Source organism: Lissotriton vulgaris, chromosome 8 (genome assembly GCF_964263255.1).
Source record: "Lissotriton vulgaris chromosome 8, aLisVul1.2, whole genome shotgun sequence".
In the NCBI taxonomy this organism is placed as follows: Eukaryota; Metazoa; Chordata; class Amphibia; order Caudata; family Salamandridae; genus Lissotriton; species Lissotriton vulgaris.
Window position 1 is genome coordinate 1,328,239,370 of NC_141696.1, and position 14,600 is coordinate 1,328,253,969.

General features: G+C 47.7%; 1 protein-coding gene across 3 annotated transcripts in view; it reads right to left on the reverse strand.

Annotated features, from left to right (window-relative positions):
• The window catches only part of DYNC2H1 (dynein cytoplasmic 2 heavy chain 1), a 1,560,829-nt gene that overhangs the window by 1,127,910 nt on the left and 418,319 nt on the right, over nucleotides 1–14,600 (reverse strand). The window lies entirely within an intron of this gene.

The following is a 14,600-nucleotide window of genomic DNA, read 5'->3' on the forward strand; positions in this document are numbered from 1 at the left end:
AAGACGAGAGGTTGGGGTGTAACATCCGTCCCCCGAAGTTTGTGAGTAGGTTCGGCCTGCACGGCAACCGAATGTGAGGAAGGAGAGACCGGTGAAGTAAGTCCGTGAACCACCACTGCCTGGGCCACTCCGGGGCGATGAGCATCATCCGAGCTCTGGACCGGGCCAGCTTGATGAGCACCGCCGGAATCAGGGGAATGGGAGGAAAAGCGTACAGAAAGCTGTTCGTCCAGTCGATCCATAACGCGTTCCCCAACGTCCCTTGCTGGAAATACCTGGAGGCGAAGTCTCTGCACTTGCTGTTTTCGGCGGTGGCGAACAAATCTACGTCTGGAGTTCCCCACCTTGCGAAGACTTCTCCTAGTACTTCGTCGTTTATGACCCATTCGTGGTTTTCCTGAACCAGTCTGCTCAGTGCGTCTGCCTGAACATTCTGCACACCTGGCAGATGGGTGGCCGTTATCGTCAGTCCTCTGGCTAGGAGCCAGTGCCAGATCGTCTGCGCCTCCTGTGACAGAGTGCGCGATCTCGAGCCCCCCTGCTTGTTGAGGTAATACATCGTGGTGGTATTGTCCGTCTGTACAAGCAGAGAGTTGGTCTGGAAGGACGGAAGAAAGGCCTTCAGCGCCAAGTGAACAGCCCTGAGTTCCAGGAAATTGATGTGATACGTGGCCTCCATCGGTGACCACGTGCCTTGAATCTGTAGAGTCCCGGAGTGCGCTCCCCATCCCAGAAGAGACGCATCCGTCACGACAGTCTGCGTGGGAATGTCCTTGTGAAAGGGAACCTCTCTGAGGAGATTCTCCGCCGAACACCACCACTTCAGAGACTGAAGAGCATGCAGCGACAGTCGAATCTTGTTGTCCCAAGATCCTTTCCTCTGATCCCACTGGTCCTCCAAGCACTCCTGCAGTGGTCTCATGTGCAGCCGTGCGTGTGGCGTCAGGAAGATACAAGAGGCCATCGATCCCAGTAGAGAAGACACCGTCCTCACTGTTGTAGATGGAGTCGTCATAAGAGCCTGAGCCTTCCGAAGGAGTGATAATCGTCGCTCTTCCGAAGGAGACCCGCTTGCTGACAGCGTATTGATGGAGGCTCCCAAGTACTGTATGCATTGGACCGGAATCGGGACAGACTTGGCCATGTTGACGTGCAGCCCCAGCTTGTTCAAGAGAACGCATGTCTTCTGGAAGTGTGGTCGCGCTTCCGAGAAGGAGGATTCCTTGATCAACCAATCGTCCAAGTACGGGTAGACGAACACCTTGTTCTTCCTCAGGTGTGCTGCTACCACCGCCATGCACTTCCAGAACGTTCTTGGTGCAGGTTTCAGCCCGAATGGGAGTACTGTGTATTGATAGTGATTGGTGCCGACTTGGAACCGCAGGAACTTCCTGTGTTTGTGTGCAATGGGCACATGGAAGTAAGCATCCTGTAGGCCTATAGCGCATAGCCAGTCTCCCCTTTGCAACTGAGGGTAAATCTGATGCAACGACAGCATGCGAAATTTTTCCCTGCGAATCCATTTGTTTGCCTGTCGCAAATCCAGAATAGGCCTGTACTCGTTCTTGTCCTTCTTGCGAACCAGAAAGAACCGGGAGTACAGACCTCTTCCTCTCTGAGACAGAGGTAGGTCTTCTATCGCCCTTTTCCTCAACAGGATATCCGCTTCCGCCTGAAGCTCGCGCAGCTGAAACTGCGAGCTGACTGGGGGAATTGCTGGAGGAGGGCTGGTGAACCGCAGACTGTATCCATTGCAATCAATATTCAGCACCCACTTGTCCTGAGTAGTTTTTCTCCACTCTGCCAGAAAAAATTGAATGCTTCCCCCTACCGGAGTGGGTAACGGATCCGGGGGAAGTAGGTTCCTAGGGCCTAGACCCAGCCTGGCCCTTGGGCGCTGGGGCCGACTGCTGGCCACCTCTGCCCTTCTGGCGCTTCTGGAACGGCTTACGGAACTGGTGTTGCTGTTGCGATTGCCCCGAAGCCTGTCCCCGTCCTCGGCCTTGCCCGCCGAACCGCCGTTGGAAGGGGCGGTACTGCTTTTTGGTCTCTTTAGGCTTCTCCAGGCCCACAGCCGTTAGCGTCTCGGCCTCCGCCTTCATGCGGGCCATTTCATCGTCCGCATGCTTCCCGAAGAGGGTCTCACCGGAGAACAGTAGATTGGCCACCCTCTGCTGTGCGTCCGGTTTCAGGGACGTAAGCCGGAGCCATGCGTGGCGCCGTTGGTTGACTCCGTGGCAAAATCCGTGAGCAGCCAACAGGGAAGAGTCCGCTGCCGCGCTGATAATCTGGTTGGCCACCAGCATCCCCTCACTCAGTACTTCCATGAAGTCTTCACGCTGCTCCCGAGGTAAATGCTCCGCAAAGCGCTCGAGGGAGTCCCAGAGGGCGCGGTCGTATCGGCCCAACAGCGCCGTGGCACTCGCCGCTTTCATGGAGGTAGCGGAAGTTCCACAGACTTTTCTCCCCGCCGAATCCATCCACCTTGACTCCTTATCCAGGGGAACCGTGGAGGACGGAGTGGTGGCATGCTGCTTGCGGGCCGCCGTTACAATGACAGAGTCAGGCGGAGGCTCCGTTCTCAAAAAGGCCGGATCCGAGTCGGGAGCCCGGTACTTCTTTAGTAATCGTGATGGAGCCGCCTTCGTCACTGCAGGGGTGAGAAACAGGGCCATAGCCGGTTCTTCCAGGCCCGGCACCAGAGGCAGGAGAGGACGAGACAGGTGTTTTTGATGTAAAGTCTCAAAAATGACTGACGTCTTCGGAGTAGGCACCGTCAGGGATATGCCCAACTTCGCAGCGCCCCTCAACAGAACGTCATGGAACGCCACCAGGTCATCTATCGGGGACACTCTCGTGTCCGGCGACCCCGATAGGTCAGGAGAATAATCCCTGGTCCCAGAGGACCTCGTGTGTGAGCGAGATTTGCGCCTCCTACGGCGGTGTCTCGACCTCGTGGATGATCTGCGACGCGATCTCTCCTTCCTCCCAGAGCGAGAGCGAGACCTGCCTGCTCGTGGCCGCCCCTTCGGTTTACGTGGAGGGGTCTTCCTCGGTTCCTCACGGGGTTTCGTCGGTTCCTCCCGGGGTTTCGGTCTTGGGGTCCCCTTAGGAGGAACAGGCAGGGACGGCAGGGAAGTGGACCTCGGAGGAGGAACCTTCGGCTGCGGGGTGGGCCCATGCGGAGGGACCGGAGGCGGAGGAGGGTCTCCTGAAGGCAGTGGAGGTTTGGGTGGAGGGTCCTCCTTAGGCACAGGGGGAGGAGTCGTAGTCCTGGGCCGAGATGGTGTGTACACCTCAGAGTACACCGAGCCCGGTGACCCTTTAGGCGAAGGGTGCGTGGGGCCAGCCCCATCAGCAGGTGACCGCTTCCTCTTGCGTCCTCCACTTGAAGCAGCGTGACTTCTGGGACGAGAGTCCTTCTTGCGTCGTTTCAGAGAGGCTGACCGACTCCTGGACGCAGAGCGACGCTTTTCCGGCGTCGAACGCCGTTTCCTCGACTCCGGCGTCGATCGCCGTCTCCTCGGCGTCGACCCTCTTTTCCTCGGCGTCGATCGTCGACTCCTCGACGTCGATCTCTTCTTCCGCGACGTCGTACGCCGCCTCCTCGACGGCGAGCGTTCTGTCTTCGACGACGAACGTCGCCGTCTTCTTGATGCTTTCGATGTCGAGGAGCCCCTCGACGTCGACCGGTGCCTTGACGCCGATCGACAGTGTCGCCTCGACGGCGATCGACGGTGTCGCCTCGACGGCGAGCATCGATGCCGCTTCGACGGCGAGCGCCGATGCCTGTCACTACGCCTCCGGCGTCGGTAGGAAGACCTCGACGTCGACGAAGAGGATGACGTCGACGGTGGCTTTGACGGCGACTTCTCCATGATCTTCGACGTCGAGCCGTCCCGCCGTCTCGACCCGGAGCCCCGGGGAGAAGGGGAGCACACCGCCGTCATCCCTCTCGACGTCGTCGTCGATGCAATCGACGTCGACGGAGACCGGGACCGTTTGCTGGGCTTCCTGCCTCCGGAGAGCCCCCCAGAGGCCTCAGCAGAGGCAGAGGGAGCCTTCCCAACCTGCCCAGACCCACTTGCAACCTGCAGACGCCTCTCCTCCAGGCCAGAAAGCCTGATCTTCCTCCTGTCCCTCAGGGTCCGAGGAGTAAACTTCTGGCAGATGGTACAATCCTCAGGGACATGATCCTCAGGGAGGCACACAATGCAGACATCATGGGGATCACTCTTGGCCTTCTTCCTCCCACATGCTGGGCACTGAACAAACAGGCCAGGCATTTTAGGGTCCTAAAACGCCTAAAACAGCACAAAAAAAGGAGAAGAGAACACCAAGAATTAAACTGCAACACTTTTAGAATTCAAAAGTGTCAAAAAAATCCAATAAACCCTTGAAAAAGGGAGAGCTCAATGCCAGGGAGCAGGAGCCGGAAAAAAGAACTGAAAGCAGAGGGACCTGCTATGCATTCTGGGATACTGGGAGAAGTTCTGGAAAGTTCTCTTAAAGGCACAGTATCCTATTTAAGCCACATAATGGCAGCCTATGGGGCTTGTCTGTCCCTACCTTCCTCTCTATCATTCCAGAGTCTTTGACTGGGGGAGGCAAGTTTCTCTGTGGTAGAAACTGGCAGGCTGTGCTGTGTGTGGTGTTTTTTTGGTGGAATTTCTAGTTGAAGTACTGGACAGTGTAGCCTGTGGATATAGGCTGCATTATTTGTCTTTAAATTTTCTCTTAAGTGTCTTTGCAGTTTCTGCATTATTTTGACAACTTAAGAGATTATTTTTGATTGCCGGGGTCCACGCACATGGGCGGGACTATTCACTAGATTATGACTATACACAGAGATCCCCTACTACAGAAGTACCAAACGAGACTGTTACACAAGGATGAAGAAGCCCAGGGGAAGCAAGGAACTCACAAAGGTGAGTAGTTCTAGGCCCCAAAGAGCCTGGGTGCAGAGTGGTTACATCGGCCAAACGTCGATAGGATAACACAGGGTAAGTCACAGTTGGTATTTTCCTGTTTCAGGACCCTTCCCAAAGAACCCCGAGGACACCAATTGGATCAAGGGAGGTTGGAGAGCCACCCGCCCGTAGATACCCAGGGAACTAGGATACTTACACCAGAGAACCCAGGTGCATATGGGCGAAGTGGTGTCAGAACCGCCCATAGGAACCAATGGTAAGTCTTGGAAGTCCAGCAGCTGCAGCGACTTGCGGACCAGGACGGTGGAACCCAAATGTTAATTCTGGACATAAAGTACTTGAAAGCAGAGGGGACAGAGACCAAACCACGCAGAGGTGTCCAGGAGGAGCAGGAGCACAATTCCACGCATTATCAGAGGTACTTGTTGAAGCACCAAGTTTGAAGGAGTAGCTATGGGGCCCAGTAGACGATGCTGGAGCACAGTAGCCATCCACAAGCTGTCCCACGATGGATGAGGAAGGCAGGATGGTCAGTTGCCAGCAGGACCACCAACAAGCCTTGGCAGTCTCAACAGTGGTTGAAGAAAAAGATGCTTGGATGCACACCAGCAAGGTCTTTAACACTAATCCAGCAGGTAGAGCCGACCCCAACACGCAGGAGTGCCATCAGAAATTGTTGGAGCCCACTCGAGGACCCTCTGGCTGCAGAGACAGGGAGTCGCAAGGAAGCCTCAGCAGCATACAGAACATGGAGGCCCACTGTGCAGAGGATGCAGGCAGAACGTCGCTCTTGGAGCTGTAAAATGCTGGAGCTTCTTGGAGCTTGAAGATCTTCTGTGAAGAGAGTCAAGAAGCCTTGGCAATGGCAAACAGACATGGTGCACAGGGAGGCAGTTCCCGTCGGCTGGAGAAGGATTACAGTCCCCCAAGTTGCAGGGAAGACTGTTCAGGGCTCTGGAGAGCCAACAAACAACCACCTGTGTTGCAGAGACCGGCGATTTCCTTAGGACAATTGGATCAACAAACAAATCATTGACGTAAAGGTGCCTGCGGATGCAGGGAAGTGACTCCTTCACTCCAAGGGAGATTCCTACCTGCGTTGATGCTTGCAGAGACCTTGCTGACTTGGAGGATGCACGGCCACTGAGTTGCAGAAACCTGAAGAGCGTGGAGACAAAGTTGCAGCAGGAGTCTTCCTGCCAAGAGCAGTCTTGCCTTTAGTCCTGCCCCTAAGAAGCAGCTGAAGTCCAGTGTCCACCAGCAGAGTCTTTAGACGATCTTAGAAAGACAGGCAGTCTGTCCTGGAAGATGTTTTCTGGACGCCTCTATGGACCCACACTCAGGGAAGCCCTTAAGTAATCTTAAAAAGGGAAAGAACCTCTTCTGAGGTGACCCACCTATTGGGGATCAGGGACGGTAGTCAGCTGGCTTACTCAGTCAGAAGCTCCCAGGGGCCAAGATTTAACATGACAGAATCAAATGGCCACCTGGAGGAGCTTTGGGAACGTCCCTAAGGAAGAGCTGTACAGGGGGATGTCCTTTGTGTAGTTTCGTGCCAGAGTGGTAGCCAAGGGCTTGTGAATTAGGCAAAATTGGTTCATGCAAAGAGAGCATCAAATGTGCCATTCAATGCCATCTGGTGTCGATCACAAGAACACCCGCACTACCTAATTCTAAAGGAGAGGTTGTCACACCTCTCCTTCTAAGGAAATCATTTGTTCAGTTTCCCCTGCCTGAGTCAAGCTCATTAACAGGGTCAGAACTCTGTCTACGGTCAGCAGCAACACAGACTGGCAGGCAGTCCCTGTAAGGCTACACAAGTATGTATTGAGGGGTCCTCTAAGGAGCCCCCCAGTACATGGTATCATGCAATTAACACTGGAATCGGTGTAGTTGAATGATTCCAACATGTTTGATACCAAACATGACCAGGTTTGGAACAGTATTATGTAGTTGGACATCTTGACGTGCTAGTGTCCACTATGTACCTTAAAATGGCTCTCCCATACTTGCAAAGTCCACTGAATGGAGTCTGGGGTATTTAGAGGTATCCAAATTCTAAACGTGTGTACATCAAATATTCAAGGATAATGACGTGTTTTAAATACTGGAATATACTGGAGCAGCGCACTAATGTAATTGCAAATAAACTTTGTAAGCCTTGCCCATTGCTCATATGTGAGGTCCTGTTTTGATCTAAAATAAACTTTGTTTAGGGATTTTGGATAGTTTTGAAAAACAAACATTTCTCTACAAATTGTGTGTTATTGACTCCCACACTTCACCAACACTAAATTTTAATTAAAGGAAAATGGTGTTTAAAACAATCAGTTTGAGAATTATCGAAAATCATCAGGGTAAAATTCACTGCAGAACAGAGCTGACTGTATCAGGGGGAACCCAGAAAGGCTGAGGGCCTGGGCCAGGGCCTACTTTGCCCATGACTTAAAACATCTCCATATGAACTAAGGGCCTGATTTACAGTTTGGCCGAAGGGGTATTCCATCACAAAGTGATGGATTTTCAGTTTGCCTAATTACAAGTGCATTATATCCAATGGCGCTTGTAATATAGAGGACAGGAAATGTGTTACTTTTGTGCTGGAGTAACGCATCCTCCAAACTTTAAATGAGGTCCTAAGTTATTAGTTTAAAACATTTATTCCACACAGTATAAGATAGGTTGCCCAAAAGCTGTCGCAAAATGTGCAAAAATAGTTTGTTTAATGTTTACAGTGCTTTAAAAATGATGTTTTTGTTTTTAGTAATCAGCTGATTGAAGCTAGTGCAAACCTTTTTTTATAGATTTCCTTTAAAATGACAAACGACAGATTCTATCAGTCAAATAAAACCCATAATCTTCTTCAACCGGCCTTCAAACTTGGAAATTTACCAATTGCACACATTTACTTTTCTTTCCAGTAGTAGGCATCCTAGCGAGAATACTTGTTTCTTGTTTAGTTCCCTCTCTTTTCTATCACTTCACAGTAAAGAACACCCCTCTTTTCCCCTTTCAACCTGCAGCAATTCAACCATTCAGGAACGGTAATTTTTTAAATAAAAGTATGGGAATATTTTTTTCATCAAATTGATAAAAGCTTGGGAACATTGTTCTCCTGCCCACTTCGACCTTTAATCTGAACTGATATAGTGTACACAAAGTGATGGATGGAATGCTTGAATTAATCTCAGCCACTGGTAAGTACTCTGGGGTGCATCCCAATCCATTATTATTTTGCACACCATTACACCTCAGTTTGGACCCAACTTTATGCAAATCAGTCTTGACCCTGCTCTAATGGATATTCCAAAATGAGCCCAGAGGGAAAAAGAGACACAGAATTGCCCTCCACTCAATAACCGTCAACACAACAAGAACCCTGTCTCTTAGGCAAGCGTGGTTTTGAATCCTACAATGAAATACCTCCCATCTATTTCCTCTACTGCAACAAACCCTTTTAGTCTCTTTTTTCTATATGGTTGTATGCGCAGTTCTTTGCCCTTTATTAACCATTTTGAAAAGACAGTCAACAAGAACCACAACAGTGGTAGGAACTCACTTGTTTTAAACAATAGTGAAAAAAGTGTACAGGGCAAAATGACCCCTCGCGGGCGCACCACCATCGGGGTAACTGGCAGATACTCACCTTATTAGGCCCCTTTTCTCATCATAGGCGATCATTTTATGTCCCAGAGAAGAAACGAAAAAGAAATTGTCCAAACAAAGCAAAGTGAAGTGCAGTGGAGTGATCAAGAATCACCATCCACTAGTGACAAAAAGTGATATTAAAATTGGCAGACACACCTCTCTAACACCCTTATTCTTGATTTGTATGTGTAATCTGTCAAATTAAAACAGGTTGGTAGCTAATCTCGCATACCAATACCCACTGCCAACATGTTTCTCTGCCTCATAAGTTTTGGCAAGTTCTTCAGGGCTAGACACTCTGTCACAGCACCGATGATGGACACTCAGTTCTTTTAGACTGTCAATTGAAAATGGAGAAAACACACATAATCAAACCACACCCGTTTTAATATGTTATAGGAGTTCGTATTTCGAATTATCACGACCAAAATAATTGATTACCCTCAATCAGCTTGTGTCTCTCATACCCACTGAAGAGGATAAATAGTATGTCGAACTCCTGCCGTGAGCCCTCTCAGAGTCTGCCATTCAATTGTCCTACCAATCTGAAACATACCCCACATACAAGATTATACAGAAATCATTTTTCATTTTTTTAATTTAAAAAGACCTTTAGATGGCAGCCAAAAGATTGGAGGGTACAAGTCTATAAATATGGCCCATGGTCCTCCAACACTTACAACATTATCATCATGCTGCCAAAAAAGATTGCTAACAAATCGCCTTTTGTAAGCGCCCCTCCTAATGCAAGGTTCGAAGCTCACTGATAACACCTTCATTTAAAACGCCCACCATTGAGCTCACTGCCCGGAACATTCAATGGCGAAACCATAGTATGCTGCCGCCAGGGATTCGTCTTGAGTAACTTTTTCAAAAACATGTACCAAATCACACGCTCTACATGTTCTACTCTTGACCTCCCTTCTCTAAAAACGGTCCTCTCGTCAATGTTAACTGACTGCCCACTCCTTGCCGTACACGGCCCAACAGATCATAAGCAATCCCCGAAGCGGCCACGTGACTATGTGACTTACGTGAGAAGCATGTCGGCCATCTTTGAATGCGAACTCTGCCTCATTTATAGAAACTAAAAACAGTCAGGGGCTACTGCATCGTGGCTGAATGCAGGAAGGCTCTAAAAATTCATAACGTGGAGGATTATTAATTAATGTGTGTATGTCGAGCGCCATGAGATAGCAATTAGTGCGCTCAATGTGTTTTATTTTCTTCTTCATGTCTTTTTACAGGTCAATCCAATTAGGTAGGTATAATCGGGGTGAACCCCTCCTGTGAAGGAAAATAACCCGTACCCTAATTATAGGAGGTACATCCTTCGTATATTCTCATATACTTTACTCTTTCATGTTCTCATCCAAGATGCTCATTGACAAACATGCTGGTAAACAGTCACCTCTGACAGGTACCAAAGAGCAGCGTTTCCAAAGAAGACGGACTTAATTTACCCTATTCCCTTCAATGACTTTTTTCAGTCCAAACTGGTCGCTCTTCTCCTGGTAGATCCATTTTGCTTCTTTTGAAAGAAGCACCTTTTCCATGTTTTGTATAATACCCATGATTCTCTCAAGGACTACCCAGGTGAAGCTATGTTTCTCCATAAAGCAATGCTGTACTAGTTTTGTAGTGAGTTAACCAGCCCTTATGGTGCTAAGGTGTTCTTGTACCCTGATCTTAATCTTTCGGGATGTTAGCCATATATACTGAAGTCCACATTCACAAAGTAACCTGTACACTACGTTAGTAGTATTACAGTTACTAAAGTGATTAAGAAACCACTCTTTTCCTGAGGTTAAGATTACACTCCTGGTTGTCTTAGTGAACGGACAGACAGAACATGAACTACAGGGAAAATGCCCATTGAGAATGGTGGTTTCATCCCTCTGTACTGCGACAGGTACACATGTGTGCACCAGCTTATCTTTTAAGTTGCTGGATCTCTTAAACGCAAACCTAGGAGGTGGCATCTGAAAGTCCTTACTGGATAGCAGGGACCAGTGTTTTCTAATCGATTTTCTGATCCTGGTAGCTACCGGATCAAAGGTCATGACAACCGGGACACACTTGTCTCTTTTTTTCTCACTCTGTTCTAGAAGGGCACTCCGTGGGATGCTAAGGGCCCTTTTCTTTGCATGTTTTATTACTCTTATAGGATAGTTTATTTGTTGTAACTTCACCGCTAAACCTTGGGACTGTTCCAGATATGTCTCAGTGGCGGAGCAATTCCTTCTGTACCGAAGGAATTACCCCACTGGGAGATTGTCCCTCAACGCCCTTGGGTGGTAAGAATCGTACAATAGTAATGAATTCCTGTCTGTTGGTTTCTAATGAACATGGGTAATTATGGCCTCATCTTTAGCTTCAATCACCAGATCCAAATAAACCGCAGTATTATGGCTGTAGGACCAAGTGAATTTCAGACTTGGGACTTGAACATTAAGCCATTTAAGAAACTCCAGGAGGAGCTCCTCAGTTCCTGACCAAATACAGAGTACGTCGTCTATATACCTCTTCCAGAGACGTAAATTCTTCTGGAAGGGATTGGTGGAACAATAGACGACGTGCTCTTCAATCTGTCCGACATAAATGCATGCCAGACTGGGGGCCATAGTGGCACCCATCGATGTCCCCGACGTTTGGAAGTGCAGTTGCTCTTTATAGCTGAAGTAATTTCTGGTGAGGGCTAATTCAACGCATTGCATCACAAAAGACTGAGAAGCGTCATAGAACCACTCTTCCTCCTGTGCGCGATCTGCTGCCACCAGCATCGCGTCATGGGGGATACAGGTGTAAAGTGATTCAATGCCGATAGTTACAAAAAATTTGTCATTTGGATCAAACTGCATATTGTCTAGAGAGTTAAGAACTTCTGTGGTATCTTTTATGAATGGGAGACACAACTCTGACGGATACTAAAGAGCATCTTGAGAGAATCCAAGAAGACCTGTGCGATTATAAAAAAATTACATGATTAATCAGAAAATAAAAGGTCTAACACGCAACCTTGAGAGGTACACACATGAATGGGCATTCCCATATGTAAGTGACGATCATTATCAATCGGGACCTGAACAACAGAACCTAGGAGGACGTCAAAGGGGGAGAGGAGGCAGACAGTAGACTAGGCATACCCCAACCAACTGGACCTTTGACAATACCTCCAGCGAGGAAGAAGAAGAGGGCCTACAAGGAAACAGAGTTCGGTTTAACCAACAAGACCGCAATAACAAAGATCTGGGAGTGTTATTGAGGTCTTTTTTAGGACGAGGACAGAGGACCAACAGAGGGAGAGGTCAGACAGGAAGAGGCCGAGGGAGGGGCATTCGGCCACCACAATGGCAGTCGTTCTCTCCGAGAGTGACTCGCAGTTGGGGTCGGAACCAGACCTAAATACTAGCATTGATGTCAATTTATCGGACCATACCCTCACTCCTAGTGAAGAGAAGGTACTCAATAAGGGCCTTGGGTTTGTTCCGACTCCTACCTACGATTCGTTTAAGTGCAGGGCAGAGTTTCATGAGACCATGCGCAAAATAAAACTTAAAAAATTCTTCGCAAATAAAAAACAAGAGAGTGTGAAACCTTTCGGTACTAATCTGAAAAGACCTTCATCACTCTGCACCCCAGCATCTGCAGTGCGTCCGGAAGTGGCAGTCTTTGAAACTAAAGTACTGCAAAACATTGAAAGGTTTGAGTCAGAAAGAGATTCTCCAAAATATAAAAACATGACGAAGGAGGATTGGAACGCGGTGAAGAGTTTACAGGGCAACCACTCACTGACTATTAAGTCCGCCGACTAGGGTGGTGCGGTGGTTGTCCTGAACTCTACAGATTACGACACTGAGGTGATGAGATTATTGGGAGTACGCACCAACTATCGCCCCCTTAGTCGTGATCCGACTCAGGAACTCCCAAAAACTATACAGGAGATGGTAGGGAAGGACAAAGAGAATAAATGGATTACTGTGAAGGAGGCAGAGTTCTTGGTCAATGACACCCCCAGAACTCCAGCCTTCTATATACTCCCTAAAATGCACAAGCCCACCCGCCCATCGCAAGGACGCCCGATAGTATTGGGCATCCAGTTGGTGCTGGAAAACACTTTGAATCACACAACAATAGATTAAAGGGTGAAATCTGGCTCAAAACCTCTCTAAGTAACTATGTTATACAAATAAAAGTAGAAAATCAAAAGATCTTGGCTAACACCAGTCTCAAAAAACCCAATCGGTTTGCTGTTGGCTGCCAGCCTCTTGCTTTGCTAATGCTTTTTTGTAAAATGTTCTTACAGACAAAGAGACTTGCACACACAAAGAAGCTTGCACAGACAGACAGACTTGCACAGACAAACAGAAAGAGAGGCCTGCACAGACAGACAGACAGGCAGAAAAAGGGGCTTGCACAGACAAACAGAAAGAGAAGCTTGCAAAGAGAGACATACATGCAGAGAGACTTGCATATCAGACAGAGAGGCTTGCAGAAACAGACAGGCTTGCACAAACAGAGAAGCTTGCACTGGCAGACTGGCTTGCACAGACAGACAGATAGAGAGAGAGACTTAAATAGGCTTGCACTAGAGAGCCTTGAATATAGAGGCTTGCACAGAGACAGAGAGGCTTAGACGGACAGACAGACATTCAGAAAGGCTTCCACAGAGAGACAGTCAGGCCGACAAACAGAAGCTTGCACAGACAGAGGCGTGTACAGACAGACAGAAAGGCTCGCACAGACAGACAGAGGCATGCACAGACAGGCAGAGAGGCTTGCACAGACAAACGGAATATAAAAGATAGACAGAGTTGCAAAGGTACACAGACAGATAAATAGGGTTGCATAGGTAGAAGGACTGATAGGTACGGTTGCAAAGGTAGAGCTAGAAACATAAAATATAGACATGGTTGCAAACTTATGAGGAAAAACAGAGTTACAAAGATAGATAGATAGATAGATAGATAGATAGATAGATAGATAGATAGATAGATAGATAGATAGATAGATAGATAGATAGATAGATAGAACAAGAATATCGAATATTATTAATACAATAGTTAAATGTCTATATAAGCAGGACATACAAATGAACAAAAGGCACACTTGAAAACCATACAAACAGGACTTACAGATGTAATTGGTTTATAAATATAACGACATACAAGACCACTGAAAGCAAACTGGAAAGCCATGCAGCCAGCACATACAGATTAAATTGGTTTGGAAATATAACTGTAGCCTTTAATTAAAATTCAGAAGAGCTGGCAGAAAGTATTGGATATCATATCAGACACTAAACATAAAGGCAACACCAGAGCAATAAAGAAGAAACAAAAACACTGGCACTAAAAAAACTACATTGTTTGGGGATGTGCACCTTGTGAAAGAGCAAAATGTAGTCACTCAAAGTGAACCTACCCAATGGCTAATGTGGGCTGACCCCCGCCCCTGCTGTATGCTGTAGTGGGTGGAAGCAAAATGTGAATGAATACAGCTGGCTGCAAGCCCCTTTAAATAAGTATATTATACGTGCAGTTTAAAAAAAATGTAAAGCAAGAAGTTTTGGCTAACGTCAGACCTAAAAGAGGAGAGGAAAGGCAGCAAACAAGCAGTTTTGAAACCAACTGCTAAAAGGAAATGTACGTTGGTCCTTCCTCACAACAGAGAATGAGAGGCCAAGTGCACAGAGGATTGCAAGGCTAGAGGCTAATCAAAACATGTGAAGTTATCACATCTTTTGACACAGAAAGGCTCCAACTGATTACGATGTCACAACCAGATGAAAATATTGAGGACAACATAATAAAAATTGTATTCATAGTGGAAAAACAATCAACATTTTCAAACGAAGCAAATCAAGAATTTCAATATACACTGCAATTTGTGTTGCTAGAATAGCCAATTGGCTTTCAAAATATGCAAAATATCCATAGTCATTAGACACATCAATGGTAATGTAAGCATGCTTTAATACATGGAAGCAGGTAATCCCAGTTTTGAAACCAGTCTCTAATT